Source organism: Capra hircus, chromosome 18 (genome assembly GCF_001704415.2).
Source record: "Capra hircus breed San Clemente chromosome 18, ASM170441v1, whole genome shotgun sequence".
In the NCBI taxonomy this organism is placed as follows: Eukaryota; Metazoa; Chordata; class Mammalia; order Artiodactyla; family Bovidae; genus Capra; species Capra hircus.
The window spans coordinates 56,776,470-56,782,665 of NC_030825.1; positions in this window are offsets into that span (position 1 = coordinate 56,776,470).

Here is a 6,196-nt window from a genome sequence, read left to right on the forward strand (position 1 = left end):
ATGGAAAGATGCTCAACATTGCTAATGTTGGTGGTTTCGTCGTTAAGTCGTTGCCATTTCCTTCTCCAGGGGATCTTCCCAATCTACGGATCAAACCCGGGTCTCCTGCACTGCAGGTGGACTCCTGCACAGGAGGTGGATTCTTTACCAACTGAGCTATGAGGGAAATACAAATCAAAACTACAATAAGATACTATATCACATCCATGAGAATGGCTACTTGAAAAAAAAAAAAACAGAAAATAACAAGTGCTGGCAAAGATGTGGAATGACTGGAGTCCTTGTGCACTGTTGGTGGGAATGTAGAGTGGTGGCTCAGATGGTAAAGCGTCTGTCTACAGTGCAGGAGACCTGGGTTCAATCCCTGGGTTGGGAAGATCCCCTGGAGAAAGAAATGGCAATCCACTCCAGTACTATTGCCTGGAAAATCCCATGGACAGAGGAGCCTGGTAGCCTACAGTCCATGGGGTCACAAAGAGTCGGACACGACTGAGCGACTTCACTTCTTCACTTCGCTTCATTGTCTGTAAAATATTATGAAGGTTCTGCAAAAAATTAAAAATACAAGTGCCACATGATCCAACAATTCCACTTCTGGCTATATACCTACAGTAATTGAAAATAGGGTCTTGAGAATTTTGTAGATTCATATTTATAACAGTATTATTCTCATTAGCTAGAACATGGAAGAAATCCAAACGTTCACTGACAGATAAATTGGTAAACAAAATGTGGTATATCCATGTAATGGGATATTATTCAGCCTCAAAAAAGGAAGGAAATTGTGACATATACTACAGCATGGATGAACGTTGAGGACATTATGTTCATTGCTAAGCCAGCTACAAAAAGACAAAGACTATATGTTTCCACTTGTATGAGACACTTAGAATAGTCAAAATCATAGAGACAGACGGCTGTAGAATGGTAATTGTTAGGGTTAGAGGGAGGGAGTAATAAGGAATATACTGCTTCATGGGCAGGGTTTCAGTTTCACAAGATGAAATAAATTATGGAGATGGATGATGGTGATGGTTATACAATATTATGAATGTATTTAACCACTGAACTGGACACTTGAGAATGGTTGAGATGGTAAATTGTATATTATGTGTATTTTTCCACAATAAAAAAGAGTATAGCCAGCTTAGAACTAGATAAGATTGCAGTTTTAAAATGGACCTTAGAACAGATTTTTAATGAACGAAAATGAGAAATTAAGGGATGTGGAACACAGGAAGAGAAAGTCAACATAAAGGTGAATATAATACTTGGGGGAAAACAAATCTTTTCATATTTGTAGTTTACCACTTCAGACTGTTAAAGAGGTTTCCTTTTTTTAATTAAGAGAGAAATAAAATTTGAAGTGGAAAATTCTGACTTTTAGACTGGCAGCTGCTTTTACCTACTTAAATATCAACTTCTGGGATTAATCTGTTCACTGAACAAATATTTGACTGTCTGTTTGTCCTTGAAAATATATGTCTGACACTGTTCCAAGCCTTATAGACAGAGCAGTAAACAAACAAAAGTCCCACCTTCCTTGAGCTTACTTTCTAGTAACTTAAAGTTATCTGTGTATAAAACCTGAAAAAAAATGTACAGATATAGAGAAAATTACATAATCTTAGCATACTATCACCTCTGTTAGCTCTTTAATTTTGTGATAATTCCCTTATGCTTAAACATTAAATTTACCCAACAAATCTGTGGGATTGTTTCACCATCTCCATTTGACACATAAGAAAGCTAAGAAAAAGAAGAAAAAGCAGCTTGCTGAGAGACTCAAGAGAATGACCTAAGGATATGGTGTAACATATAAACACAGATTCGTTTATCTCCAAATGCTATGTTCTTCCCACCAGGCCCAGAAGCCTCTCAAGACAGGGAGTGGAACAACAGAACCATCAGTGAGTACCTCTGGGATTAGTCTTGCTGCCCATGGACCTCTAACACAGTGAGAGAACATGTGAACATTTCCATTTCAGATGTGTACAAACCCTACCACAAAGAGTCTTAAAGCACGTTTGGCTCAATTTCCTACCTAGACTCTAGGCCCACCAGGTCTAGCTCCACCTGCCCTGCTTCCTAGGTGGAAACACACATGTAGGTCTGGGAACGGGGAGATTGATAAGAGACAACGATAAGAGACAATTTGGGGAGATGATGAGGGTGAGGGCATGTGGGCGCCAACTTCTAACTGAGAAACAAACAACAAGAGCCTCAACTGGTGATTTCCCTGGTGGTCCAGTGGCTAAGACTCTAAGCTCCCAATGTGGCATGGGGGGCCTGGATTCAGTCCCTGATCGGGGAACTAGATCTCACATGTTGCAACTAGGGGTTCACATGCCTCAACCGAAGATTCTGCAACTAAAGATCCCACATGCTGCAAATGAGACCTGGTGCAGCCAAATAAAGAGATTTTTTAAAAAGAGAGAGAATCTAAAACCACATAGAGAAAAAATATATAAAGTAAGATCCAAGAGGCTAAGTAAAAACTCTATGTCTTAAATTTGAATTGAAAAAACATAAGTAAGCATTTATTATATATTTTTAGGGGAAAAAGGATTTCTTACCTGTATCTATTAAAATGGCTTACAATGATCAATGCAATACAACAAACACTGCAAGCACAAAACTGTAATCTCTAAATAGAAAAAGGAGGATGTCAAGGCTGTATATTTTCACCCTGCTCATTTAACTTATAAGCAGAGTACATTATGAGAAACGCTGGGCTGGAAGAATCACAAGCTAGAATCAAGATTGCTGGGAGAAATATCAATAACCTCAGATATGCAGATGACACCACCCTTATGGCAGAAAGTGAAGAAGAACTAAAGAGCCTCTTGATGAAAGTGAAAGAGGAAGTGAAAAAGTTGGCTTAAAGCTCAACATCCAGAAAATGAAGATCATGGCATCCGGTCCCATCACTTCATGGTAAATAGATGGAGAAACAGTGGAAACAGTGTCCAACTTTATTTTTCTGGGCTCCAAAATCACTGTGGATGGTGAGTGCAGCAATGAAGTTAAAAGACGCTTGCTCCTTGGAAGGAAAGTTATGACCAACCTAGACAGCATATTCGGAGAAGGCAGTGGCAACCCACTCCAGTACTCTTGCCTGGAGAATCCCAGGGACGGGGGAGCCTGGTGGGCTGCCGTCTATGGGGTTGCACAGAGTCGGACACAACTGAAGCGACTTAGCAGCAGCAGCAGCAGCAGTCAAGGCTATGGTTTTTCCTGTGGTCATGCATGGATGTGAGTTGGACTATAAAGAAAGCTGAGCACCAAAGAATTGATGCTTTTGAACTGTGGTATTGGAGAAGACTCTTGAGAGTCCCTTCGACTGCAAGGAGATCCAACCAGTCCATCCTAAATGAGATCAGTCCTGAGTGTTCATTGGAGGGACTGATGTTGAAGCTGAAACTCCAATACTTTGGCCACCTGATGGGAAGAGCTGACTCATTTGAAAAGACCCTGATGCTGGGAAAGATTGAGGGCAGGAGGAGAAGGGGACGACAGAGGATGAGATGGTTGGATGGCATCACCAACTCGATGGACATGGGTTTGGGTGGACTCCAGGAGTTGGTGATGGACAGGGAGGCCTGGTGTGCTGTGGTTCATGGGGTCGCAAAGAGCTGGACATGCCTGAGTGACTGAACTAAACTGAACTGAGCTGAAATAGCATTTTCTATTAAAATAAATTAGGTATTCTTGGAAAAATAACTGATTTCAGATTTGGGCCATGAAATGTACAATAATTTCAAGGTTAATTTCATTGACCATTCAGTTAATACCAGAAGGCAAGGAAATTTTTATATATACTTGGGTCTTGTCAAAAGGACTCAGGAGTCAACTTGAAGATACTCCCATGGGTCCAAGATGAGATGATTTGAGCATCAATAAGAATGACTGCAATGGACTGAAATACATCAAATAAGTTTAAATCAATGAGTTCAGAGAGATACTAAAATAAAAAATCTCAGTGATCACATTCAGAGGATATTAGGCAATGAACTCTTTTTAAGCTGGTAAATAAAGGGAAAGAATAAAAATTTATTTTGCTTTTCCTGTACAAACTGTATGCCAGTGTAATGAATGTTTGATTTGACACGAAGTTCTCTTCCTAGGATTATTCCAACTAAGAAAAAAAGAAGGAATAATAAACTTAGAAGACCACATCTTATCTCTCGTTGAAAGGCGAATCTAGACAATGATCATCAATGGCTGCTAACACCACAAAAGGAGAGCCATCTGGGCATTTGAGGGGTTTTTTTGTCCTCCTAACTGAAATATATAAAACCAATCATGAAGTATTCTTGCCAGAATATTGAACCTAGAAGTAATAAACTTCTTCACCTAATTACCAATTTACTCGAAACACAGGAAACAAAAGAATATACTAAATAACATCACAAGAGGTAATCAGCAAATTCCAGATGGCCAGAAATTGTACAGGACAAATAACCCAGTTTTACCAATAAATACATTTCAAGGGGGGAAAAGAGAGGGAGGGAGACCTACCATTAAAAGATGCTTAAAAGGTATAGCAATGGATTGCCACATATAAATTTTATTTGGATAATGATTCAAACCAACTTTTTAAAAAGTTATGAGACAGTCTCTCAAATAGTTACACATAGAGTTAGCATATAATCCAGAAATTTCACTCCTAAATATACGTCGAGAAATAAGAACATATGTCCAGCCAAAAAAACCCACTTTTACATAAATGCTCATAATAGCATTATTATTATAATAGCCCCAAAGTGGGAACAAGCCAAATGCCCATCAACTGATAATTGGATAAATAAAATGTGTTCTATCCATACAATGGGCTGTTATTCATCAATAAAAAGAAATGTGTAACGATACATGCTACACATGGGTCAATTTGAAAACATGCTATGTAAAAGAAGCCAGTCACAAAGAATCACATATATCGCATGATTCCATGTACATGAAATGCGCAGAATAGGTAAATCTACAGGACAAAAAGATTAGTGTTCATCTAAGGCTGAGGTTGCCAGCTGGGACAGTTACAGTGCTGGCTAAGGAGTGTGGGGTTTATTTTGGGGGTAATGAAAATGTACAAAAGCTGTAATGATAGATGTACAACTCTGAATATATTAAAAGCCATTGAATTGCACATTTTAAAACGAGTGGATTGTATGGTGTAAGAATTATTGATATGTCTCAATAAATCTGTTAAAAAATATAAAGCTACCAGAAAAAAATTATGAAACAATCAGAAAATTTTAAATATTGAGTGGATATTTAATGATATTAAAGGGTTACTGTTATTTGTTTTTGGTGTGATAATAGTTTTGCCAGGTTTTTTTAAAGTGTTATTTTTTTAGAGAATATACTGACATCTACAGGTGAAATGATAAATTTGGGATTTGCTTCAAAATAATGGAGAGGCATGTAGTGGGGAAGGAGAGAGAGAAAATCATATTTGTCGCAAGTTGGTCATTATTGAAGATGTGTGATAAGTGCAAAGCAATTCACTACATTATTTTTTCATATGTGTTTGCAAATTTCCAAAATAAAATGGCCAGAGGCCACAAGTCAAGAATCTTTCTCAGGTTTTACCCCTGACTCCCCGTGTGAACCTCTTACTGCAGGGTTCCCGATTAAACTTGAAAATGACAATACCTTTATCTCACACCACTCTCGTGAGGAATAAATGTGAAGACGTGTAAGGTTCCCTCCCCAAGTAACAGGGCTCCATTTTGTCTAACACAGACAGAGATTCCCAATAACAATCCAAAAGAAAATCCGCTCATCACATATACTGTGTACGAAACCCAATTTCAGACCATATGAACCAGAGAAGAGAAACACTTACTGTAGAAATCAGTCTGCCTAACTCTAATCACTTTCCTTTACAGCAATGTGAGATATTCTCAATTTAAATATCCTTGACGTTAGGTGTCAACGGACATTCAACAAGCGGTGTGAGGAAAGATTTAGAGTGGGAGGCAGAAAAACACCAAGATCTTCATTCCTCTCCCTTTGGTTTATCCTGTAAAACCCTACTTTTCAATCCTCCCTGCACCGACAGGTTCTATTCCCAAAACTGGAACTGGAGCAGCGGGGTGTAAGCACAAAGGAGGATGAGCTCCCGGTTTCCCAGATAGGAGGAGGCTGAAAACTCAAAGACTATTTGATCATGAGACGGTGACTGCCTCCTCTC